The sequence below is a fragment of the Photinus pyralis genome, unplaced genomic scaffold (genome assembly GCF_008802855.1).
Source record: "Photinus pyralis isolate 1611_PpyrPB1 unplaced genomic scaffold, Ppyr1.3 Ppyr1.4_LG6, whole genome shotgun sequence".
NCBI classification, from domain to species: Eukaryota; Metazoa; Arthropoda; class Insecta; order Coleoptera; family Lampyridae; genus Photinus; species Photinus pyralis.
Genome location: NW_022170663.1, coordinates 6,613,846 through 6,641,148, shown reverse-complemented (window position 1 = coordinate 6,641,148; position 27,303 = coordinate 6,613,846). Strand labels below are relative to the sequence as shown.

The following is a 27,303-nucleotide window of genomic DNA, read 5'->3' as shown; positions in this document are numbered from 1 at the left end:
AGAATTACGGTTACTACACGTGGATGATGTAGAAGATTGGGGAAATATTTTGGTCATAACATTAAACGACACAAAATCAAAGAAAAAACGAGCCTTCACAGTTACATCGGAGGATTGATATTTTATAAACGTTGCGGTCGCTTTCCTCATCTTCTGGTGTACCTAATATTTAATAACTTAACAAATTGTTCATTTATGATTTACAATAATAAACAAAACGAATGAAAAAAAGTGTTGCTAACTGAAATCGTGAAGAAAAGTGTTGCTAACAAGAAAAGTCTCACTTTTCTTCACGATTTTTGATTTAACAATGCGTCACTTTTCTATTAACTACACGAAAAAATATTTTTTTCTACGGTTTCGTAATTGCAATAACAATAGTAAACATAATCAAGGAAATAAAAATATTCATTATCTCAGTTTATTTAATACGTAATATCTATATGAGGTTAGAACAAACCAAAAGGACTCAAAACCGCTCCCATGCAATTTAATTGAGTGTAAAAAGGGGGGAGGGCACTACACGTTTCGACTTACGTCATCATCAAGTGTACTCTACAAGGTAATGGTAAGAATTGAGGAGAGCATATATAAAATTACCTTACAGTGTCATGGGCAATTGGGCATGCACGAATGGAGGTGTAAACCTCAAAAAATGAAGACGCGTATGGAACGCCGTTTTAGTATATATACCAACATTTTATCATGTATCATTTTAAATAACAGTCAATCTTTGTCTCTAAATTTTTCGTTTGTTGTTTTTATCTTACGTATTAAAAAAATGTTGATTAATAAAGATGATACATGAATTAAAATGTTTGTTGATAATTTTAATTAGGCGCTAGTATACACGTAGTCAAATAGACTAAACTGTAGTTCCTGAAACTTTCCGCACAATCAGAGATACGAATTAAAATTATCAACAATCATTTTAATTAATGTAACATTTTAATTCAACAATCACTTTAAATAATTCTTGCCGATTTTAACAGCATGAATTCATATGATTGTTGAATTAAAATGTTCTCTGAAAATATTTGTACAATTTTATTCCAAAATTTTACAATGTGCCATTTTAAATAACAGTCAATCGTATGCCTCTACTTTTTACGTTTGTTGTTATTGTCTTACGTATTAAATATGATTGTTTTCGTACTTCCGGGACTAAAGTAAGAACTTCACTCCATTATGACAAGTACTGAAGTGTCACTTTTTGTCCCGCCGGGATTAAATTTAGACGAAAATCCCGGAAGGATGAAATTACTAACAAGGCAATTTCAGTGGGTTGTTCCACATTTTGTATGCGGCACTACTTCTTAAACGCATCGTACTGCTGCTCATATAGTTTTTTGGATTTCGGTGGTATCAATTCTTTACCTAGTTTGGCTGCTTTTTATCAATATCAACTACACCTTTGTCACCCACCACCAAAATTATGACACTAGCAATGACAGTTTCCAAATTATTTTTGTTACCATAGCATAGGGATTGTCATACCAACGCAACGTTCCTATGGTAACTTGTTAAGCAGCGATTTTTTGAAAGAACGCGTTCTCTAACTCCATACATATTAAGTGTTTCGGTTTCGGAAGTACGGGTCTTAATCCCTCAGGTAAATTATGGCCCTCCCTTCGGTCGGGCCATAAACTTTACCTTCGGGATTAAAAGTACTACTTCAGTCCCGCGGTATATAATATACTATTAAAAAATGTTACTTAATAAAAATGTGAAATGAATTATATTGTTATATTGAATGAGTGTATATGAAACTGTATTTCAACAAACAATTAATAACAAACAATTAAATTGAATTGCAAGAAATACTTCGATTAATAAAACGATTTTGTCCAACAAACATAAAAATTCATTAATTTTAAATGTGGAATTAAAATTATCAACAAACATTTTAATTCATCAGTCATATAAATTCGACGATTTGAAAATTGAAGCCGAATATTTTCAACAATCACTTTAATTCAACAAACAAATAAATTTTTATTGTTAGACGTAGTAAAAGAATCTTTTAAAATGATTGTTGAATTAATATGATTTTTGAATTAAAATGTTACATGAATTAAAATGTTTGTTGATAATTTTAATTAGGCGCTAGTATACACGTACCCAAATACACTAAAGGATAGTTCCTGAAACTTCCGCACAATCACAGATACGAATTAAAATTATCAACAAACATTTTAATTCATGTAACATTTTAATTCAACAATCATTTTAAATAATGCTTTCCGATTTTAACAGCACGAATTAATATGATTGTTGAATTAAAATGATTGTTGGGAATATTTGTACAACACTTCAATAATTGAATTAATATGATTGTTGAATTAAAATGTTTGTTCATAATTTTAATCCCACATTTAATATGAATAAATTTTTATGTTTGTTGAATTAGTTCTAGTTAGTTATATTACTGTTCGTTTATGTATTCGTTTGTTGATTTGTATTGTTAAACTTTCGTTATACACATTGCTATATAATTCATACATCATTTCAATTAAGTGAAGTTTTTTAAACAAACATATTTAATGTTTCACATAAAAACAACAAACATAATAAATCGGGAAATAAAATTAACTGTTGTTTATAATGTTACATTGTAAACTTTCGTAATAAAAAGTAAAACGGCGTTCCATAGACGCGTGTAATTTCAAAATTGCATAATAAAAATTTAAATTTAAACGCTGTTCCATATTTCATTGTGACCAGACAAATAGTTTTTGGAACACGTTGTTTGCAAAAAACAGGCTCTTTCCAAAAACATGATTTGATAGTTATGGTTTGATTGCTAGTTAAAACGGTACGGTTTTGCAGTATTAAGTGGAATGTTTCTCAAATCAGCGTCACTATACAGGGCGTTTCAAAAAGAATCATCCGATTTTAAAAATTTATTGCTATTCATCTATAAGTCCGATTTGATAGAACAATGTACTGTTAGTAAGAGGAAGCTCTCGAGTTTCGCGTGGTTTCCGCTAGGTAGCAGTAGCGCGCTTCTGTCAACGCCCAGCTCAGTTATTGTCAAAATGGCGTCTAAACAACAGAAAGCGTTTTGTGTTATACGGTTTGCTAAATGTGAGTCTGTGATTTCCGTGCAACGTGAATTTCGTACCACATTAGAGCAGCCATCGAATCTATCACTCAAGAAATGCTAGCTAAGGTGTGGGACGAATTTGAGTATCGCATAGACATATGCCGTGCATCTCAAGGGGGCCATATTGAGCACATGTAAATGGTGTATAAAAAAAACTTTATTAGTTATCCTTTAATATAAAATTAACCTCATGTCAATATTATTATTAGTATTGAAATTATAAACCTACAAAATCGGATGATTCTTTTTGAAACGCCCTGTATTTTTTTATTAAAACATTCGTTTTCTTAATTGAATTTTAGCTTGAAACATTTCCACTAGCTAGCGATAGGAACTTAAGGAAAACACGAAGGAAATCTTCAGGGGAGCAACTTGAAAGGAGAATTTGAACAGAATTAGTTCAGGAGCATCTGAGAGATATTGGGAGAGTTCACGCATTAACATAGCCTAGGGCCAAGTGTTTGTTTCTGCACACCGTATTTCATGTTACCAGAAACAAGAAGAGGGATCGAAAACGGTTAGTAGAAAAACATAATTTTTCATTGGTAATACAAAAGGCGACCTGAATTCACAAGCAAACCCAGAGAACAAAGTGTTTTCACCTCCGATTCATTTTTGAGATACAATAAGGACTAAAAGAATGGAATTAACGGTTTTACCTAAGCTTTCGAGCATGCCTTTTCCAGGCTTTTCACAACATTGTAACACCTTAGCTACATTTACAAGGGCCGAAGACCTCACTTGCACAAAATAAAATTAAACCTCTACGGCACTGGCAAAAATTTCCACATGGCAATTAATTTTTAATTTACCCACGGCTAGCTCAGTATCAAACTGGAGATCTTGGTACATTTTTCTTTACACATTCTTGGTTTGGCTCATAAAAAGAAATACAAATCTCTTCATGTAAATAATTCTCACAGACTGATTCCTTTAGGAATATTAAAATTACTTCAATCAAATTTATTAAGCAAATTCCTAATAATCGACCACTACTTTATGCATATCAAAAAATTTAAAATAACTTACAGCAGGTGGATGAGATTCATTTCAAGTTATAAATTTCTGTTATCTCTCCTTGGAAAATGCTGCTCCCTTTAGAAATATAACTTGTGTGTTTGGGGATGGAAAGAATCTATCTACAGACACTGATTTTCACGGATGAAGTTGGATCTAGCGACTGTTAACTTGGGAATTGAGTGATTTACTGACAGATTCGATTTCTATTCTGAATTTAATTTTAGGGTAGAGAATGTAAAGGATATTAAAACTACTAATATTAAAAATTCAAGGTGGTTTTCTTGCATAGAAAGACGAAATAACGTTTAAAGAAATGAAACGGAAGTATATACAAGGTCGCTGATAAGTCTAGAAACTACATTAAAAAAAGTTTTGGGGTTCTTCAGTATCTACTAGGCAATAATAATCTTAATTGTACAGGGTTGGTCAGTAAGGCGTGGCACACCAAAATATCATTTTTTTAAGTTGAACACCCTGTATATTGTTCCATATTGCTTGCTCTACTTAGCGATCATTTTGGATCAAAGAAACCCAAAATTTGATTAAGGAAACGGTTAAATGCATTGATTGCGAAAAATAAAATTGGCTCTGTTGGAAACTACGGTTCACTATTTATCATGTACATTTTTTGAAAAAATAAATTGCGCATGCTCAGACCCAACGCTCTGATTAATGAGCGGTATTTCTGAAGTTATGCTAACACTAAATGTTTTTGGGGAAGAACACAGTGCCGGGGCGGTCTACCCCCCAGCAATACTCCTCAGCATAACCCTCGGCAAAGGAAGACTCAATAATCTTTTCTCTTTTACCCCCAACAACCTTATGTTAGCTTTTAAGAAAAAGTAATCAAATCCTTGTATGAGTATGAAATACCCCCCAGCAATACTCCCCAGTATTAACATCAGCAAAGGAAAACCCGATAAGTTCTTCTCTATTACACCTAACATCTTCACGTTAGCTTTTGAGAAAAGGTAATCAAATCGTTTTTGTGTTTGGGGGGGGGGTATTGGACCCCCCCGATACTACGTTTTCCCACAAAGCATTCAGACTCTCATAGTTAGTTTTCGTAAAATGACAGACATATCTTTCTTTTCTGTGGCTAATACTAATTGATTTTGGGAAAGAACGTAGTACCGGGGGGTCTGAAATACCCTCAGCAATACTATCCAGCATAGGAAGATTTGATAATGTTGTCTCTATTACCCCTAACAAACTCGTGTTAGCTTTTGAGAAAAGGTAATAAACTATTCATTTAGGTATGGAATACCTCCCAGCAATTAATAATAATAATAATCGTCATTTATGGGGATAACGGAAACAAATACAAAATAAGAAATATGAAATAAAATAACTTAAAAAAAAGACAAAAACACCGTTAAACCAAAAAGGCGAAGTTCAGAATGGCAGTGTAACATTAGACTACCATCTACCACTTAACCCTGCTTCTTTACTTCTTCTTGATTAGTCATAATGGCTAAAAGTTCATAGGATGAATTGGAAATGAGGGAAATGTAGAAGAAGAAAAAAATCACAAAAAAATTCGTCCCAACATTACCTTCAGCAAAGAAAGACTAGATCATTCTTTTTCTTTTACCCCTAATAACCTCGTGTTAGCTTTTGAGAATAGATCTTTGTATTTGAATTATGAAATTTTAAGGGAAAGTGCTTCCTAACAAATAGATTAAACGTACTTAAAAAATAGAATGCGCATAGGCAGACCAAAAAGGAAATTTTAATTTTTCTATCCAGGTTCAGGTAACATAGCTTCCCTGTCTCCCTGTTCTTTTTACAGTTCCGCTATGAAAGCAATGACAGTTTACGAGTTTGTATTTGTTACAATACAAATTTAAACCTATGACGATGGGGGGTAAAAAATACGTTGGTGGTGAAGAAGAAATGATGGTAAAAAAGGATTGGTAAAAATGGGGGCGAATCATTAAATTTTCTTTTGAAAACGTCAAAGTTGCTTGATAATGCTTGTTCAATCAATCTATAACTGGGAAAGCTCTTTATATAAAAACATTTAGATATAACCATATCTTTTCTAATGTTGCAAAGAATATAATTTATAACAATCCATCTGGATCGTTTTGACACAATCCAAACTCAAATCTGTACTTATTTTTTTCTTACCAACAGTAATTATAGACAATTGTTCTGTCGTTTTAATGATGCAAAGCTCTATATAACCATTGAATAAAATTTTATTCAATCATATAACGAATAACTTTACTTCAATCAAATAATAGTCGCCAAGTACCGTTGGGCAATTACAAATCCACCGTTAAAACCATTTACGCGATTTTAAATAATTTTGTATTCATCGCAATGTCATTTGTATACGACTGACTACCTTGAAAAGGGACAGTTACGGGACTCCGGCAATAAGCCTGGATCGTGAAATGGCCTTAATGTATTGAACAAAACACGTTGAGGAATTAGGGTAACCCCCTTAAGGGCGTATCTAGAATTTTAGGGGGTGTAATAGAAAAATACAAATGTGAGATATAAAGACAGGAAGAGGGGAGTTTAAAATATTTCCAAAATATACATTTTTGAAAAGATAAGCAATTGGAATTTTTTTGGTTACGCACAAACACATCTTGACATTTGATACTAAATTATAAGCGAAACGTTTTGTACCCTCCGTTTACTGAGAAATGTTTGTTTCTGGTCCCCTCAACAACTCAATTACTCCAGATAGCTCGGTACTACCCAACATTTTCCAAAGAACTAGTAAAATTTACAAGATAGAAGCACACAACCCTCTCGGTGGTCAAGATTGTCGATAAAATCCACCCTTACCGCACTTAAAGACTTCATTTAGTAACCTACTCAGCAATTATATGCAAATAACGACTTCGCATGCAATTAAATCCAATTCCAGTTATTAAAACCAGCCTTTCATGAAAATATGAATTACTAAATCTATTCGATAGCGTTAGTCGAAGCATGTAAAGGGTTTATCTAGTGGCGATCTGAGACGAAACATGCACGATGTTGTTGGGGGATTAAAAAGAATGTTAAAGGCAGGAAACTGTTGTTTTTCGCTGCAATTAGACACACCATAATGGCGGCTGGACCTCGAGGGCCTTACGCAATTGCAACTATTTCGGTTTGATGATGGATTAACGGTACGAAGAACCGGTTATAGCAACTGGAAGTGGATGTTATACAATTTTGCTCAGCCGATCTCATTTGTAATGCACATCTTTCCTGAAATTCCTGGAACATCACGCTCGGACCGACTAAAGAAAGGATGTGAAGAATGTCCGGATATGCATTAAGTGCACTAGGATGTTTGTGGACACGTCACATTTACATTAAAATTGTTTTGTTTCAAAGCGCATTTGCACAACCAGTTTTACTCTTCTGAATTAAACAACATTCCGCTTATGGCAAATGACAACAAAAGATTTTGCCATTAACATTCATTATGAAGCTTCTAACAACTGTACGATTAGGTATAAAATCAAAGATTATATTATATCCTTGATCGTTAATCTCGTAACGATTTTTACGTGCACCGTTAATGGACGTTGCGCAACCATTTCCCAAGGCAATCTTTAAAAGAGAATTTTCCATAGGACATCTTTTCTTGGGTAAAAAGTATAACGCTTCGCTTCGGTCATTGTTCGCCATGACGTAACAGTTTAAAACTCTCTCGAATGGCAATGATCTTTATTCCTCGTATCCAAGGATATCTTCCATCCGTTGCAAAGCTGTGGCGGTTACTTTTTAAATTAGAAGAAATGTATGAGTAACGAAAGAAGTTGTTATTTAGCTGCTGCCTAGGTAATGCGTTAGCTTTTTTCCGAATGTCAGATTATTTCCACTAAACATATCCCATTATGTACCATATTATGAAATCTGGAAATCCCTTATTTGAAGCAAAACCCTTTAAAATTCCTCCTTTATGAAGGAATTTCTTTTGCAATTCCGCTACCAAAGATTTCGAAATTTGGGGGTCAGAACAAATACAAAAAAAATATTTCAAGTCACTATGTCTAACGAAGTTTCAAACGTGCACGCCGTGGTAACAAAATCCTTTAAAGGTCAACTCTGAATCCGCACGAACTCTGTAGAAGAATTAGTTTCAAGCTGAAATATTGAAGAAAAATTTCATAATTTAAAAGACATCAATAGCTTTATAATTAAATTTCTAAGGTATTTTAAGATTTGAAGGCTAAATAGCGCCACCGAACTTTGAGAAGCTTTGGAAGCTTTACATTCAAACCTGATTCTGAAACGTCTAGTGCTAAATTCCGCGCACGAAGCATGTAGAGTAAATTATTTCAAACGGACATTATGAATTAAATGCAGAACCAGCAGAATTCGCTTCTAATCGACAACCGAACATTTGGAAACGCATTAATTTTTCATATAATTAAAGCCGGACTACGATCTACGTCAGCTTCTGAAAATAAAGTTTGTTCAAACGTTTATTTGAAATTCAAATGGTCCATTTTAAGTATGAACTTAAAAAATATGCCAAATTCTTGACAGAACCAAAAAATCGCGATTTTAGAAGGGTTTCTTCAAAGAATAGAATCTTTATTATTTTCCGGTGTATAATAAGAATATTCAATAAAAAGTACAGGTTTCTATTTGAAAAAATTAGTTGCCCTACACTATAGCCATAGACGAGTAATACGTATGCCAAAAATTTAGTCTAATCGATTCAACATTAACAGTGCCCTTTTGGCATCTTGACCATTTTATGAACCGAATTGCATGAAATTCAAACTGGGAATAGCCAGTGGCATATAATATGTCATGATGCCAAACTTTAAGTTCAGTCAATTCAAAAACACACAACATTTAACCTCTCCGTCATATTCAAATGAGGTATGTACCCGACAGTGTATCTTCCGTATCGAACACCAAAATGATTTAGAGTCAATTTACTTTATTTGTATTTTTAATCAATAATACATTTTAATCATTAATTTCGATATTCTTTCAAGTTTCAACAACCCTCTTATAGGAAAAGCACAGCAGGCAATTACATACAGTCCACAAAAAATACATTTGTACCTATCGCAAAGCGCTAACAGCCCTACAGTATTTTTCTGTAGGTAATTGGAACAAATAAGTTTATATATTTTTTTTATTTGTATAACTCGATCAACCGTTGCAATTTTAAACCACACCCAACTTTTGTTATTACTAAGTATTTTATGCTCGTTGACGATTAAATATGTATATAGGGTGGACATTTCGTCTGAAACATTGAAGATATCTTCAAAAAAACATTTTTTATAAAGAATGTTATAAAAATTATAAAAAATGTGGTATCAATATATGTATATTAAATTTGTGGTCAGTGGCGTACTTCTGTATGGTCAAGGGGGGCATTTTTTATCAACGACAATTACTAGTTTTCCTTAAATTTTTTTTGATATAGCAGAAAAACCTTATTATATTACATAACCTAATTTAAGACAAATTCTCAAATTATTTTTCTGTACAGGGTGGCCAAATTTGGTCGTTAGTATGGGGTAATTCTTAAACTATACGTGGTAGAAAAAAATTGACCTCGTCCCGATGTATCTTTTGAGATAAAGTTATTGAAAACTAGCCTAACCGTCTTTTGTTCTTAAGTTATGGACAAAAGCTGCATTTTAAATTTTTAGATAAAAGCCTATAATTCCGTTGTTTATTAAGTTATCGGAGATGTGTTAATTTCAAATGTATCTAATGCATCTACCAGTTTCAAAATAAGTATACGGGGTCAAGTAAAAAGTTATCGGACCTAACCTCACTTTTTTAAATGGAAACCCTGTATATTTTAATCTATACAGACGGCATATGAAATTTTCTTAAACTCTAATCGATGGATATTAAAAAAAGTTTCAAGTAGTGCTTCAACAACATTCAAAAAGGTTTTTTTAAATTTCTTTAATCTTCTTTTTAACCTTTTTTTTTGAATTGAGGTTAGGGCCGACAACTTTTTTACCTGACCCATTATACCTATCTCTTATTTTGAAAAGTCGCGAAAAAATAATTTTGAAAGAAGCGGTTTTTAATTTGGAAGGCGTTTGTGTTTTTAAATCATCAGAATGTTTAAATTCTGAAATATTTTTACATTCAAAAGGCGTCTATAAATATTTTCAGGAATTACAGAATATTTAATTTTGGGGATAAGCTTCCCCAGAAAGCTTCAATTTTTAAATCAATCAGCTTTGTAAACCTCGTGATACTACTTTTAAAGGTGATTCCCTTTAATCAACTTTTATATTAATTAACGATGCTAATTTAGAACTCGTTGAGAAATAAAATTCATTTTTTAAAATGGATATAACATATTTTCGAATGTGGACATAAATCAATTATATCGTAAAAATTCGCTTACCATATTCTATGACGATGGACTAAATTTTATGATGCAGGTGATGTCCGAAATCCTGTTTGTCCATCTATTTCCTTGAAAAAGAGCCAAACTTGTTTGTGCGATCTAAAAATTAAAAAAAACGTTAATGGCTAGTCTTTATATCTAAAAAGTACGTTATCGCGATTGTTTCACTTCCGGATATGGTTAGCATAACTTTCTTATTTTAAATAAAACACCCTGTATTTGATCGTATTTTCGAAATCAACATGAAAATCTACGTCGTTTGATACCCCATTTCCCTATACCCAGCATCAATGGTTTTCAAGTTATTCAAGATTCATACCTTGTACAGAACAAGAAAAGTAGTCAAACGTGAAAAATTTGGAAAAATCTTGAAATAAACTTTTGGTGATAGGTATAGCGAAATGTTGTATCAAATATCGTAGATTTTCATGTAGATTTCGAAAATGCTATTAAAACTTCCACTGCCTTTAAAAGGTGTATTCTATCGATTTTCAAAATATCTAAATTATACCATTGTGATTTCTAGAATTGTTCTAACAACTTTAAGTACTTCTAATAAATAACCCTTCCGAAGAATTAATTATGAACTTAATTATAAGAAAGCAGATTAAACATGTAACAACGTTAGGGGATTGTAGAAGTTACCCAATTATATCTACTAAATTTGAAATCTTTTCCAAATTAAATTTACAAACTGTTACAAGTTCAAAAACTTTTAGGCAATTCTAAAGACCTAAGCGGAAACCGTGGGTTTAGTTTAGTAGACACCAACACCTGAAAATAGAAAAGTGTTGCACACCTGCCCCTTCAATTACTAAATATCGAATTATCTGTATCCATAGGTCGGTTATACAGCAGTTAACTGTTAAAAAATATGAGGAGATTCAAGTGATCAAATTTGTAATATTGTAATTGGCACAAAATACTCAATTATAAAATTTATTTATGGGATCGAGAAAGAGGTTTTAGTAGTTCTTTAGAATTTCATATAATCCTCACCACCACGGAGGGTAGCTGGTTGAAGAAAGATTATGATAAATTTCATATCATATATAGAGGGTGTTTTTTTTGAAGCGTTAAACGTGTCTGGGAAAGTAGGTAAGTTTTTTAAAATGCCAAATGTGTACTTAAGAGGTACTTCGAAGGCCGAATTTTACAAAATCTTCAGATGTACCTACACAACTACTCGACTTCCAAAATATATCATCTAACACGACTCCAAAACTCATCTTCACATTCGGGTATTAAAATATTTAACAGTTTACCACAACACAGAAAACTAAATATGTCAGTAACAAAATTACAAAATGCATTAAACTCTTGGCCAAAAGAGCGAGTTTTATAATTTTTATAATTAAATATTGAAGAATATTGCGAGTGGGTTAGAAGTATTGAACAAATATTTATTTAACATTTATGATTTACTCTCTCATTCTATAATCATATGAACTTTCGGTTTTTGCTTTTTCTCCATTTAGTTTATCTCGTTTATTTAAATTTAGTAGATATCATTAGTTCCCTACTGTTCCTAGTACCTTTCTTGGGTTACGCTTTGCTTTTTTTTTACTAATAATTAGAGCTTTAATTTATTTTATTTTGTTTTTTTTTGTACTTTGTACTGGGAATAAATATTATTATTATTATTTCATTGAATTGATACCAATTTTTTTCTGTTTTGTTTTTAGTAGTCGGTCATGATTTTACGTCAATCGAATTTTAAAGAAATCAAAGAAAGAATTCTTTAACAGCATTGATTGAAATTTGATTCTAATCTAAATAATTAATTAATAAAAAAAAGCTACAAAGTGGTAGGCTAATTGGAAAACACAAACTTTTATGAAAATAAGATCAAATTATTTTTAAAACCCTCTCTTTTACAATACATACTCAAAATGATTTACATACTTTACATCGATTCGACGTTCAGAGTAACTCCTATGAAAAAACCTACCTATTTCACTTTCTCAGAAACGTTTAACTAAAGCTCCCAAAAAAACAACCTGTACGAGTATTAACCTTAATTGAAAATTTGAAAGCTAAAGAAGAGTTTTGAGGAAAGAACAAAAATCCAAACGACACTTTTTAAAGAGCCAAGTTACCTTACAGCGTGGTTGTTTCTCTCTTAAATGTTAATGAATTAAGATTGATGAAAATGATACGCAACTCTCGCCTTTTCCGGCCCTTCCAGCGCAAATCAAATTAGAAAAGTACGGTTACAATTTACTGGTCCGAATAAATACTTTTTAGGTTACTGAATACTGACGGCAAGGAAATTTTTGAGGATCGAGGGTCTTTTTGAGAACTGAAAAGTTTCCATTTAACCTGTACCTACGACTTGTTAATGACTAATGCAATGTTTAAGCACGGTTTCGCTTCCCAAATGAGCTTCCCCATACGAAAAAAATGACTGATTGAACGAATTAGAGTGACCAAAAATTTGCATGCAATACACGTAAAAAGTTATATTAGAACAACTGACATCATACAAAAAGTTGAATTGAAAATTGTTATTGTTTCCATAAAATTGTACTTACCTACTAATAATTCTTCGAAAACGCCGATGTTCAAGCTGGAAATGGGTTGAAAATCCGGGAAGCCATCCAAGTTTCTGATAATAGCCTTTTAAACGAGCAGAATTTCCATGTACACGTTACCATAACTGTTAATAAAAGAAGGAAACACAAATCAAAATAGGTATTGTAACGCTGATTTGAATGGTACGAGATGCAGTTAAATACTAAACGTGAATTCTTTCCATACACAAAGGTCAGCGTCGCCTGATAATAACTTGTTTGACAATTACACCACAAACATATTGTTATATCGATCGCTCATTTCAAGTGAATCATATTTATACTTGAATAAAGACCTTGTAAAGTTTGGGTTAATTTAATAAACTGATATCTTTTGCATCAAACTAATTTCGCATTCTGGATTCTGGGTCACTTAAATCTTTTCACGGTGGGCACCCCTTTCCCATTGAACATTTTAATCTTTTTAATCTTTGCTTAATATGCTCTTCAAATGTGGAAACTGCTGTGTTGTGGCTATATACAGCAACAGTATTTAGGCACCTGTACGTCCCTTGGTCAATTTCTAAATTACATAGGTACCTAGGTACGCAATTTCGCTAGACACTGGAAGCTGGAAGCATTGACTATGCTTTCTAAACTGTAAAATTGGGTCAGAAAATGAGAGCCAGTATTGCACTCACCTCCCTCAATTCTTGCATAATTAATTCCTCGATTACAGTCTTTTCACACATCGGGGAACCTCAAAAGTTCCAGAACTGAGGGACTACATTCGTCCTCCATATTTTCAAAATTGGATTTTATCGGGCGAATCATCTGTTGATGATTTTCAATTTGAATATTTAAATGAAAATGAGATGCTGCTGATTGGATTTCGCCCCTCGCCATCCCAATTTTAAATTTCTACTATTCGATTACTGAACTACTTTTAAAATGCAAAGGCTCTAAATTTCTGAGAAACGGTGTTCAGAACTCTAATGTTTAAAAATATGGACACCCCTTCTAACCCATAACTACGCGCGTTTTGTACCACACGCACTTTAGAAGGTATACGTGGTTTGTTTCTCTCTTAAATGTTAATTAATTAAGATTGATGAAAATGAAGTCTCGTGACTTTGGCCCAGTGAAACAAAATCGAGTTCGATTATTTCTGAGGCTGTTTCTTAGCGTTTTTACACCCCCCTCTCTTTCAATCCCACTTTTTTGGTCTCGAAATGAATTTGATACGCAACTATCACCATTTTTCCGGCCCCTTCGGCGCAAATCAAATTAGAAAAGTACGGTTACAATTTACTTGTCCGAATAAATGCTTTTTAAGTTACTGAATACTGACGGCAATGAAATTTTTGAGGATTAAATATTCAATCAAGGGTCTTTTTGAGAACTGAAAAGTTGCCATTTAACCTGTACGACTTGTTATCGCTTCCAAAATGAGCTTCCCCATACGAAAAAAATGACTAATTGAACGAATTAGAGTGACCGACAATTTGCATGCAATACACGTAAAAAGTTAATCGTCTAATGGCCGTTTCTGAAATATTATTAGAACAACTGAGATCATACAAAAAAGGCTAAAACCGTGTATAGATTAAAAAGTTGAATTGAAAATTGTTATTGTTTCCACAGAATTGTACTTACCTACTAATACTTCTTCGAAAACGCCGATGTTCAAGCTGGAAATAGGTTGAAAATCCGGGAAGCCATCCAAGTTTCTATAGCCTTTTAAACGAGTAGAATTTCCATGTACACGTTACCATAACTGTTAATAAAAGAAGGAAACACAAATCAAAATAGGTATTGCTATTGTAACGCTGATTTGAATGGTATGAGATGCAGTTAAATACTAAACGTGAATTCTTTCCATACACAAAGGTCAGCGTCGCCTGATAATAACTTGTTTGACAATTACACCACAAACATATTGTTAAATCGATCGCTCATTTCAAGTGAATCATAAGTATTTATACTTGAATAAAGACCTTGTAAAGTTTGGGTTAATTTAATAAACTGATATCTTACTTTTGTATTAAACTAATTTCACCCTCCTTTTTCAGTTCATTTCCCATTTAACATTAACACTTCTTTAGTAAAAAAAAAGACAACAAAATTCTGCGTCGATCAAAGGATGAACAAATAAAATCGGTCTAATAGAAAAATTGTTAAAAGCGATCAATAAACACCCATTTTTTCCAACTTTTCTAATGAATTAACCTTTTTTTAATGTGTTGTGGCTCCTAAATGAACGGTATAATCCATTAAGTACTCCCTTCCTAAAGATTGTAGGACATCCGAGTTCAAAAAGTACCAAAAATTTAAAATTGGACCAATTTTTCCAATGTTGGAAATTATTGAATGAGCCGAAATGAACAAGACACGTCCAAATTGTTTGAATTGCTCCCCCCAACACTACTACCCTTTCACTGCAACTGATGCCCTCATGCCACTAAGCAGCGGAATTTGTGACGTTTAAGCCATAAAGGTCAGTCCGCCTTACCCCTTATCTAATAACTGGCAAGCGAAAGTGTATTTCATTTTATATAAATTGTAAGGTGCTGCGTCATGAAAACAGCAACCCCAAACTTGTCAACTCCCTAAGAACATTGTTTTGGGTGTAATGCTTGCCAAAACCACGTCTTTTGTTCAAGTTACTAATGATTTTGGGCATTTTGGACCTTCTACATTATTTCAAGTTGTCTTTAAAAACACACCAACACTTCTATTCCCCAATGACATCGTTTGTGGTTGTGTTACCACCATAATAATTTCATTTCCGAAATTCCTTAACTAACACGCTTCAACTACAGTATTTTTAGTTAATTTTCATATAAAATTTTATAGCTTGGTGTGATAAATAGCCCCCGAAATTCAAAAAACATCGTTTTTAGATGTTTCACTTACCCAAACCACGTCTTTACGCAATGGGCTAATGAATTTGAATTTTCTACAGCATTTCTAATGTGCTTTAGAACATCCCTAGGGGTGTCCTTTGGGGATCACAAAAGCACCTTCTTGGGTAGGAATTTTACAGATCAGAAAGGCATACCAGAAACCTGGGTATAGTCACAAGTTCAATCGTTCCATTTGTCATGGTTGCTGAGACAAAAACCATTAAACACTCATGCAAGAAGTATAATAATACAAGTTCAATACAAAATAATCTGGTCTGAATATGCGAAAAATGGAAATCCACTTTTCGATTTTCCAACTCTAAAAAAGTTTGTGAACGTTGATATATTAATGAATTTTTGGACCAAATAAATGCCTCTAATAAGGACCCGGATTTAACATGAATACAGAGAGAAAGAATGAAATTGCTAGTCACCCTTTTCGAACAGTTTTTAGGCATGAGGTGACTCAATAATCTGGAGTTGCATGTTTCGATTTCAAGACCTTTCATTTTGCGAAGGAGGTATTTAGTTCACTCGTATCAAATTAACTCAAAATTAGTAAACTCTGCAACAATTATTATTAAAGCTAATAAAACGGCAAATGTGGTTTTTGTTAAGAATGAAATTATCAACAGACTTCTAAAAACACCTGTTCAAAATGCCGACGCCGCCGACACAATGGACTACACATGTTTTTCTAATTTTAGACTTGGATAGATAAGATGATTGTAATTGTCGTGTATAAATTTTTGATTTGGAAAATGATTGATTGAAACTAACGGCAGTTACATGTGTGGAGGTAAATTTCCATACACAATATTTAGTCACACTTCACCTATTGTCCAACTCCAAAATCATTTTGCATTGTATGCCCAATGATGTTAAAATGTAAAAATCCAAATTACTTACTGCATTTTACGCGGTACCTAATCTGTGCTTGTCAAAATTCACCCTTAGCGTTCTTGCTTTCGGTACTTGGCACTCTCCTTCGAACCATTTGAAAATTTTGGAGACCATTCCGCACAATACGCACTGCACTTCGCGTTAACACGATCGAATGATTTGGTTATAAGTTATATTTTTGATATGGAGGGGCGGTAACGTAAGCAGGTAGATTAATCACCTAATGCTCTTATCTGCACATGCGGTCACTTTTACCTTTCAATAATTGTTTCGCCGTACCGAATGAAATCGTTCCTGATAAAATATGACACGCGAACTACAATTTTTTAATCCATGAGATTGTGTTCTAAATTAATTTTCATTCTCGCATGGAAAAGGCGAAAATCTGACTTTCCCTGTCCACCTTCCAATTGCATTTTATCACTGAAATAGTTTTCTTTGGCTCGTTCAAAAATAAACTTTAGCTTCTAATTGTTTTACTCAATATTTTAAATATAACAATCGCAAATATTGTTATTAAGTTTCTATATATGAAAGCGGCGGTGGCAAAGTATTGGAATGGAGTGTCAAAAGCAAGTATGGGGAAAAATTTAAGAAGATTTCGAAAGGATTTTGTTTGTGAATTGAACTCGCCTGAAAAAGTTTAGGATGTATCTGTACTGTACTCACAGTACATACAGAGTGGCCCAACGAGAAGTATACAGAGGGCTTTTAGGGTATTAAATTTATAAATTTCGAATAATCCACGTCAATTTTGTATTCGAGGGGGACAACTTTTGGAATACAAATCACGAACCCAAGTCTTCACCTCTCTACGTAGGGAGCTTAACCCCTAAAATTTTAAATGGAATCCTATGGTAAATGGCACATTATTTGAAAGCCAATTTAATCGTGATTACTAATCTGCTTTGCTTTTTAAATTTTATTGATTCGTTTCGGAGATATCCGCATTTGAAGTGGTTTTTTTCCCTGATTTAAGTCCTTTAGATTACTTCTTGTGGGGATATTTAAAGAATAAAGTTTATGCTACTCCGCCCGGAACATTACAAGGGTTGCGAGCACGTATAACCATAGTGTAAGAATAGAATACCCTATGGTATAACTCCACAATTTCGAGCGATTACCCCTGAAATCTTGCAACATGTACGGCAGCGTTTTGAAGCAAATCTTTATTTTTGCATGGACGCAGGCGGAAGGCAATTCGAGCATCTATTGAAATAAATGTTGTCTGTTTAAAGTTATTTGTTATTTTTTGCACAATTTAAACCTTTTTTTAATACAAGGTGACTTAGATCGCATTTGTTTGGTTTTTTTTAGAAAAAACAATTTCAACTGCGAATATCTCCGAAACGAATCAATAGAATTTAAAAAGCAAAGCAGATTAGTAATCACTATTAAATTGGCTTTCAAATAATGTGCCATTTGCCATAGGATTCCATTTAAAATTTTAGGGGTTAAGCGTCCTACGTAGAGGGGTGAAGACTTCGGTTCGTGATTTGTATTCCAAAAGTTGTCCCCCTCGAATACAAAATTGACGTGTTCGAGGATTTTTTGAAATTTCTAAATTTAATACCTTAAAAGCCCTCTGTATACTTCTCGTTGGGCCACTCTGTATACACGGTCTCCATTTTTGGAGTTTCGTTTATCTTAAGAGATAGAAAGTGGGTTAAATGGGGGCAAAGTTGGGAATTTTCATGCTGAATAATATCTAATCTGAGAAGAAATTTAAAATTTCTTTAATAATTTTGTTAATATCGCAAAAACGAAACTGATTTTCGTTTTTAATTTTTTTATGATAAACTAATCGTACGATGGGCACCGTGTATATATCCCAAATATGAGATAATGGATCCACTACATTAAAACTAAGGCGAATTACCTGGGTCCTCATCAACCCTTTGAATATTGTAAAGGGTACCTAGTCTGAAATACACCAAACAGAAACTTAGGCTTGGTTGAAAAATGTAGCAATCTTTCGCAGGGCGCGACAATCCCACTTAAGGGGATGGCATGTTGGATGGAGTTAAATTTGGTCTCCTCATCGACGCAAATTGCCCTCTTCCGTAAAAGGAAAGATTCAATGTTCTTTTCCCTACACCATCTTCGGACGCTGGCTGTCGAATATTTCATACACCCCAGACCAAGGTCGCTGTTAGCCTCGACGGGCCCCGGGAATATTATTTGACCGGGCCCCTATAATTGAAATTTTTATTGTCCATCACCCTTATCTTAAACTAGACATTTTCAATCTTGACTACTTAGATTTGAAAGGAGAACATTTGAATAATTTTCATGCAGACACAGTAGTTTTCATAATTTATTATGAATTGCTAGAATTCAAATAACCAAATTACAATGTAATTCTGCGGATTTTCTTATTAGCAAAAGTGAAAATCACTCGCTCAAAATTAATTTCTCTAGCAAGTTGCGCTTCAAGAGCTAATAATGTACCGAGATTGATCTAACGATCTTGACCCATAGTCGATCCCAAACGGTTTTTTACCTAGCGAGCCTTCTGCCGCTGTGCCGTAATTGGGAAATTTTGCTCAATGGTATGGTTTTTTAAATCTTCTGCTGTGCATTTTTTTATATTCTACTCTCTCATATAGAGATATGCATATGTAGATTTCTGCTAAAAAACAGGTTTCAAAATCTCTTTTGGCCGGGCCCCCAGAATACGACCGGGCCCCGGGGCAAATGCCCCGGCTGACCCCCCTTATCGGCGGCCCTGCAGTCCAGACCACCCCGTTCCACATTCTTCCCCAAAACCAACCACTTACACCATAATTGTAAGAAAGAGACCTGGAGTCCGTGAGGTGCGGAATCTTCGTTATAGGGAAGCTAGATTCGATGTCCCAAAGCGTTAAATTTGTGAAAACATTCACTATCTGTGCTAGCCACAGCAATTTTTTATACTTTGCTCGACTAGCTACGGTATAGCGAAAAACCTAAAGAACATTGAAGGTAGGTATATCATGCGCTTCCCACTAGGGGGATTACGAATTTCAGCCAGGAAGGTCCCCGAGCATTTTGCATGGCACTTGGACTTGGAATGTGGGAAGTTCTTTTATTTATTATAAGTGTTTTTATAGGGTAGTGCATTGGTAACAAAATAGAACTATTTGGATGGTTAAAATGTCTAAGTAGGATATGTTAATTTTGTGGGGTCAGAGAGATATATCCCTTACTAATGTTTTCCTGTCTTAGTACTAGACGCCAACCACTAATTTTCAATTTGCAAAGTTTAGGAAAGACTAAAACATGTGCGTATTTCCAGGTGTTGTTGAGAAAGTATCCAATGCTTAGTCAGGCATTGAATAATATAGGTAGGTAAACTACTATTTTTGGTGGGAGATTATATTTGCGATAAGTCCATGGCCTGGGAATTTTTTGGTGGGCAGAATGTGGATGTGGCCGAGTAGTTCTCCGGGTGAGGTAGGCAATCCTGGGTAAGTCCGTGATTATTTCCTGGTGTACTGCTTCAGCGTCGCATGAAGACCTGCGGTTGTCGATTTAGAATTCTTCTTGTACCTCACCCTGTGTTGTAAATCAGAAATGTACCTTTGGTAATTAGATATTCTATATTCATCTAATTCGAGTTTGACTTCTCGTATGAGTCGATTGGGTTTTGATGAGTGACCTGCGTTCGTTCTGGTCCATAGTCTTCTCAGCCGATTTTTGGCTTTTATGTGTGGTTTGTGTACTGTGTTTTAATACTGTGTTAAAACGTCCAAGAAATGTCAAAATAATTATCCTAACTAGAAGCATATACCTATGGTCATTTCAAAAAATATCTATAAGTAAGAAAGGTGACATTGCACAATATGCTCATGCGCATACCTGATGTTTACAATATGCGATATGTTTGACTTTGCTAGAAGCAACTTTTGTTAAAATTCCAAAGAAATATCTCAATAATCCAATTTGTTGTTGTAAATTCAGGATGAAGTATTCTTAGCACAAGCCTTCCATAGAGTTTGAAGGTCCCCGACAATAAGCTTATGGGGCGAGGTTACATACCCGGAATCTTACCTGACTTGGCGATAAGTATTATATCGACGCAAAGGTCCGAAGGTGCTACATTAATAAATAGCGAAATCGATAACCTAAAGGAAAAAATATTTTAATTACTTACCTAATACCTAGTAATCCAAATAAGAAAAGTAAGTAACCAACATGGAGACATACATCAATAATATTATATCGACCTTTTTAAATTCTGTAGGCCAATACTGAAGTCGTAGTATTGCATTGAAGATTTAGGCCAGGCTATTGCCTTTCTTGGAAGTTCTCGTAGCATTCTGTGTGTAATTTGGTCCAGCCCTGGTGTCTTCTTGAGCTTTGGAACTACGGAGAGTAAGGTTTCTGGAAATGGGTTGATGAGTGTGTCTTTATGTGGTTGAAAGATACCGGATAGATCAATAGATGATAAGCAAACAAGTCCGTTTTCTCCTTGACACTTTTACTCCACCCCAGTGCTGGCGGTAGTTTTCTTATAGGCGGGGATGATTTTAGGGAGGATCTAATTTATTGGTTTCCAGAGTGAGTTGTCATGCCTGTTCAGGTTTGATACGTAATTTTTGTTTTTGAGTTTTGCCTTTAGTAGATTACTTAGGTTGTTTAGTTTAGTTTTATCTGATGGATACTGGATAGCGAGTTTTTTGCCATTGAGCTCTGGTTTTCCGCTTTTGAGCGACTAGTTGTTTAATTTCAAGGGGGATGTTATTGAGAGTTTTTTTGGAGTAGCTTGTCGGACTGCCGTTGATAACCCGTGGTGTTCCAGTTCCCATAGGGTATACTCAACATACACTGTATACTCTCAAGGATTTTTTACACATATCTCTCTCAATCAGGACGCCACTGGACATGATAATTGTACATCAAGCGAAGCGAAGGTCGTATTTTATCAGCCAACACGTTTTGTTACCAATTTTGAGCGCTGAAACTGCGTGATTTTTACCAATTTTGGGAGTTAAAACAGCATTTTCAGTATTGCATTTTTACAAATTTCATTTGTATTCATATGTATGAAGGTGCCCTCACAAGTGAACGCTATTTATAATTTTTAAGAAACACGTTAGCAAATATGCTACATGATGTGCCCTTAACATTGTACGAGATTTATATTATCAACAAGACGGTGCACCTGCCCATAATGCGCCAAGGGTAACGCAACATTTAAATGATATGATCCCCAATCAGTGGATTGGTGCTAACAGCCCTATTTCATGGGGAAGCCAGGTCGCCGGATTTAAATTAGATTTTTTATGGGACTATTTAAAGGGTAAAGTTTACAGTAATGCGTATCCAGATTTACAGCAACAGAATAGAAAATGTTTAAATAATATTGATTAGTCATTAAGATCATCACTAAGAAGTAATCTGTTCCTAAGAATAGTTATGTATTAACGAAAATGGAGGATCAGTGTTTGTAAATGTGTTATGTTTTAGTTTCAAACGAGGGGTTATCCACTACCTACTGGTTTTATCATAACTGCGATATTACTGGACATGTACTTTCTGAAAAAATGACGAATTGCGGCTAAACGACTCATTTTAGATATCATGTGTGAAGTCGCACTAAAATTGACCAAGGAATCGAAATATGTATGTAATAATATACAGGGGTTCCATTAAAAAAATGCAACTGAAAGATCACCTTGTATAACAATTGCAATTTCGTTAAAATATTTTTAGATTGTAGCCTTAAGAGTCATTCAACATACCCCGATAATGAATTTTAAATATTATGTGCGTTAAGAAATCCACAATCTTCCACCCACATACGAATGGCCCACCCTGTATATTATATTAAATCATATTTTTAAAAATTTAGGAATGGTCTTAGTTACCATGGATAGGTACAATAAACAAAACAAAATTTCCATGAATCCATAGCCTACTATTCAAAAATCTTAAAAAATGTTTTCATTTTTTGTTCGTGACTAAAATTAAAAAAAAAATATGATACATCAATATAATGAGGACACAAATGCACAAATTGACGTTAAGATATACAAGGTGTTGCATTGAAAAATATCTCAGCAACAAAGGTAGCTAAATTGTTTGGGGCAATAAGTTTTACAAAAAATAAATGAAATACTAAACACTGTCGAATCGGCATTAGGTGTACAGTTGTTTGCTTGATGGATGACCCCTCGGTTTCAAAGTAATTGTTTTGCACATTCATGTGTATCGTTCATGACACGTTTATTTTACCCATTTTATTTAAAATAAAACTGATGTAACATGCATTTTCTCATAAAAATCGTTATCTAAGGGTATACAAATATTATATCACTGAATAAAGAACTTAAAAAAATATAGTTCCATGAAAAAGTTGGTATCCACAGTTTGTGAACCACTGGTTCGTGCTCATTAAAATAGTCTTGTAAAATAAATTTGCTAATTTAACCGACCTCGTATTTCTTATATTTCCCGAGATGGCAATAGGGGACGAAATAAAATGAACACCCTTGATAAGGTGTCACTGAAAAAAATAGAGAAACTGTTCTAAATAAAAAAGTAGGCTTTTTCCAATGTTATGGAAATTTCAAAAATTTGAAATTGCCTCTAGGCGGAAATGCTCCATACGTTTCACAAAAAAATCCTTGTTAGGTACCCGTCTAACACAGTTCACCTGCAGGTTAGATCAAATACACCTGCTATTCTTTACTATAAAATGAACTTAAAATCGAAATTGCCCACCAGCACCGTGTCACCTGGCATTCAAACGTTACCTCATGTCTCATGCAAAAAATTCGAAAACTTGCAGAATTTATTTTACTAACTTGATTAAATTACCCGCAACTTTTAGCTTGTACGAATTTTCATGTGCCTAGGCTTAATAGTCGACAGTACCAGTGGAAAATCTGGAACTACTACAATAAATCTTTGAAAAAAATCCTCTCAGTTCAGGATCGTCTTTTGTTTTTGAGATATGACGTAAGTGATAGGTAATTATTTTAAATGGAAACCCATTTTTTGTGCTGAATTTGGAAAGAGCATGAAATTCCAAGACCAAAAACGCTAAAAAAGTATGACATATTCGAGATAACGGCCTTTAGTTTGAAAACATTAGTAATTAATTATCGCTTACGTCATATCTCGAAAACAAATAAAAATTGATGTATTCCAGGATTTTTTTCAAAAATGATCACCTACTGTTCCAGACTACATTCGCCCTGTATCCGTATTATTATTTACCTATATTAATTTCATTGGGTGCGCCGGAAATTTTCCGTCCATTTTATAACAGCCTATAACACATAGCATTGATATCAATGAAGAATGCGTTCAAAGTACTTGTTACTTTAATGTTATTTTTAACTTAAAGTGGCATCTGGTTTGATCCGAAGCACTCGAAAGTTCTGCACGTACAAGTGATGGTTAACATTGTTTAAAACTACACGGTCAAGGATATTTGCATTCTTTCGACAAAATACTAATGAAGAATTTCAATTTAAATTGATCTTCTGAAAAGTTCTATCTCCAAGCTGTTGATATTCAATTTAAATTACAAACTCTTTGTAATTGAATTTTTATCGAGGAATATTACTTTTTCCAATAAATCTCAATATTTCCAGAATAAAAGACGTTAAAAAATGGGATCAATTATTATTCCGTTGATGACGTACCTACTACCTACATCCTTTGTACATCGGGTACTCGTAATCCATTGATTAAGTATATCGCTAACTAGAAATTTTAACAAACACAGAACAAAGTGATTAAACAATAAAGCACTTATGCAAATTTTGTTATTGATGCTGAAGAATTTTTTTGCACAATGAATATACGCATGAAAAAAATATTGGAAAATGCCATAAATATAAATTAGTAAAGAACAATTGACAGGAAAAACAATTGACCTTTTTGTTGATTCAGTTATTCGTGTAAGACATAGTACCTACCTTTCTACTCAACCTCCATAGAGTAAAATATTATCGTAAAATTACAAAAGAAATGCTTAACAAAATATAAAGAATTGATTCAAGTACGCCCACTTATTCTTCCTAGACACGAACATATGTTCTAAACCGTTAAAATCGACAATATCCCCTTTCAATTTAAATATTTTTGATATTTGTTTATGGACGTTTTAAATAAATATTTGGCGTTTACAACGAACACACGGAACAGTTTTGGAGAAAGGAGGAAATCATGTCGACATTCAACCATACAATTACATCTGATCCATTACATCAGAGCCCCCTCCAATGTTACCTTTAAGCATTTTACAACGCTTACAAATATTACACTTTTATTGAGTAAATAATTCCGACAGTTTTTGCTCAAAACCCGCAACTGGTGCACATTTATTTATTAAGAAATACAACAATGCAGTTTACACAAGTTTATTGCAATGACAAATTCTTTGAAAGTATTCTGTTGACGTACAACGTTTATGGACAATGAAGGTGAGAGCCAAGTGCAGAGTAATCCAAGTATTTGTCATTACATTACAAGGAAAAATTAACAAACGTTCGGCTACTCTAAAAGACGCGTACAGTGTTGGTTACGCAATTTTAACGGTTTTTAAATACGCCATCGTCATGTGCCACTTAAAAATTTTAGAGACGCTAAACACGTTGGCAAAAACCGTTACGTACTACATGCTTTATCGGTCTTATCCGTTATTTACTACAAGTATAACGTAAATAAGATATCAATAATGGCGGCGATTTTTGAATAGGATATTTTTAACGGTTTTTTAGGGAAGTAAATTTGCGATACACGCTTCGGTGCGTGACAAAGCTTGTTGCTATGGAAAGTTTGGGAGTGCCAGGGCCGCGTTACTTCGTTCTGATTGGCCCGGACAACTCCGAATATACGACTACAATCAACTAATAGGAAAACGAATGCTAGACAAGCTAACGATACTAAACATTTTCTAGTTTGACTAGGGGGAATTTCCACTGTTTGGCGACCGTTCAATTGATTTAAAATTTATGAAACCCAAACACGCCTTCACAAAGAACATGTTTCAACCCCAATGATCAAGGTCGAAAGGGGGCCGTCCAAAATGAGGGATACGAATCAGCCAACCCCATGACAGCAGGGGACGCCATTTCTGTTTTCCTAGCAAGAAGAATGTCTGTGTGTTGTACTTTAAATGGATTAATAGGAGAGAGAAAAAGACTGACTAATTAAAATAAAGTGAGCCTACTTCCTCTCCCCTGCTCACCCATCGGTTCTTCGTAAATCACAGTAGGCGAAAACGGCGGGTTTTTGCAAAAAAAAAAACCGTTAGCACTAATGTTCACAAACTCGTCACCTAAAAAGAAAAAATCAGACACGGCGCGGGTTTCATACAAAAAAAATTGCGGAAGCACGAATGGAACCGCTGAACAAGATGGCCGCGTCATGTTTGCAATGCGGAAGTTGCAAAAAACTGGGTCGCGTAAAAATCGCCGCGTTTTAATTGTTAGCCGAAAATAGTTAATAAACGCCCGATTAATTTGAGAATAAATGGCCATCACTTACACCCTCGACCGTTACACACACAAAGAACTATTGCTTCACTGATGACTCAAACACACTAACTTCACCTCTATCTCTGTTGGAATAAGAAGTGAAGAATTTTCATAAACTCACCGCAGGTCTTCTAGAGGGGGGAATTCTATTAGTCCTCCGCATTGGCCGAGTTCACAATCCCCACTCCTTGCGAAAGAGTGGCGTCCGTGAGTTTAGACTGTGACGAACTGCGCACTAAATTATGCCTCTCTATCGCTGTGAGAAAGTCCTTTACGATCTCGCCTTACCTCCCTTACAATAGGATAGAGAAAGCGCGCCTCCAACCAACAACTCACTCCGTCTTTATTGCACTACGACACGTGGCGGTTCGATGACCGCCCTACACGTGTACTCCTATAGTACAAAGTTGCGTAACGCAATTCGCGATGAAACGCATTTTTTGAGTTCCCAACCGATCACTGATCACTCAAAATTAGCGGAGCTGGCGATACTTTGTACCACACCAAAAAAAAACTCCCTTTTCTAACCGCGCGCACCTGAGACAATTGCGTCGACGACTGATGATAGCATCACTAACTACAGCACAATCACACAAAAAAAATTAAATGCGCACCAGAAGAAGGTGGCAAGTTACGTCGACGCCATTCCAAACTAAAGTGGAACAAAGAAATTATTTTATAGTACGCTCGCTTTCAAGTATTGATCAGTGCCCCTCGTCTGTCCTCGTATTTTTCCGGTAGCTGAAATTGGGTCACTAAGCACATCCACGTGCCGATATCGACCTTGGATTCTATGCCGCGCGCTTCTAGTACTAACTAAATCGAAAAACTGCAAAAATGGTACCGGAACCAAAAGTGCGACATCTGCCAACCGAGCTCCGTCCGATGAAAAAAAGGAGACGCGCGAGTATTTTATTTAATTAAGAGCAATGACCGTAATATTGTCTTGGAATCTTATCGTAATTTGTGCTGCGTGCAATGAAATCAAACGCCCGAAAGTCGTCGGGGCGCCCCCCAAAAG

General features: G+C 34.4%; 1 long non-coding RNA gene across 1 annotated transcript; it reads right to left on the bottom strand.

Moving 5' to 3' along the window:
• Window positions 1-10,478: 10,478 nt before the first annotated feature.
• LOC116173040 lies at window positions 10,479-14,729 on the bottom strand. The gene is made up of 3 exons (XR_004145842.1): window positions 14,654-14,729; window positions 13,019-13,143; window positions 10,479-10,583 (listed from the first exon to the last, which is right to left on the bottom strand). It is a non-coding gene; the product is annotated as an uncharacterized LOC116173040 (long non-coding RNA).
• Window positions 14,730-27,303: the final 12,574 nt, after the last annotated feature.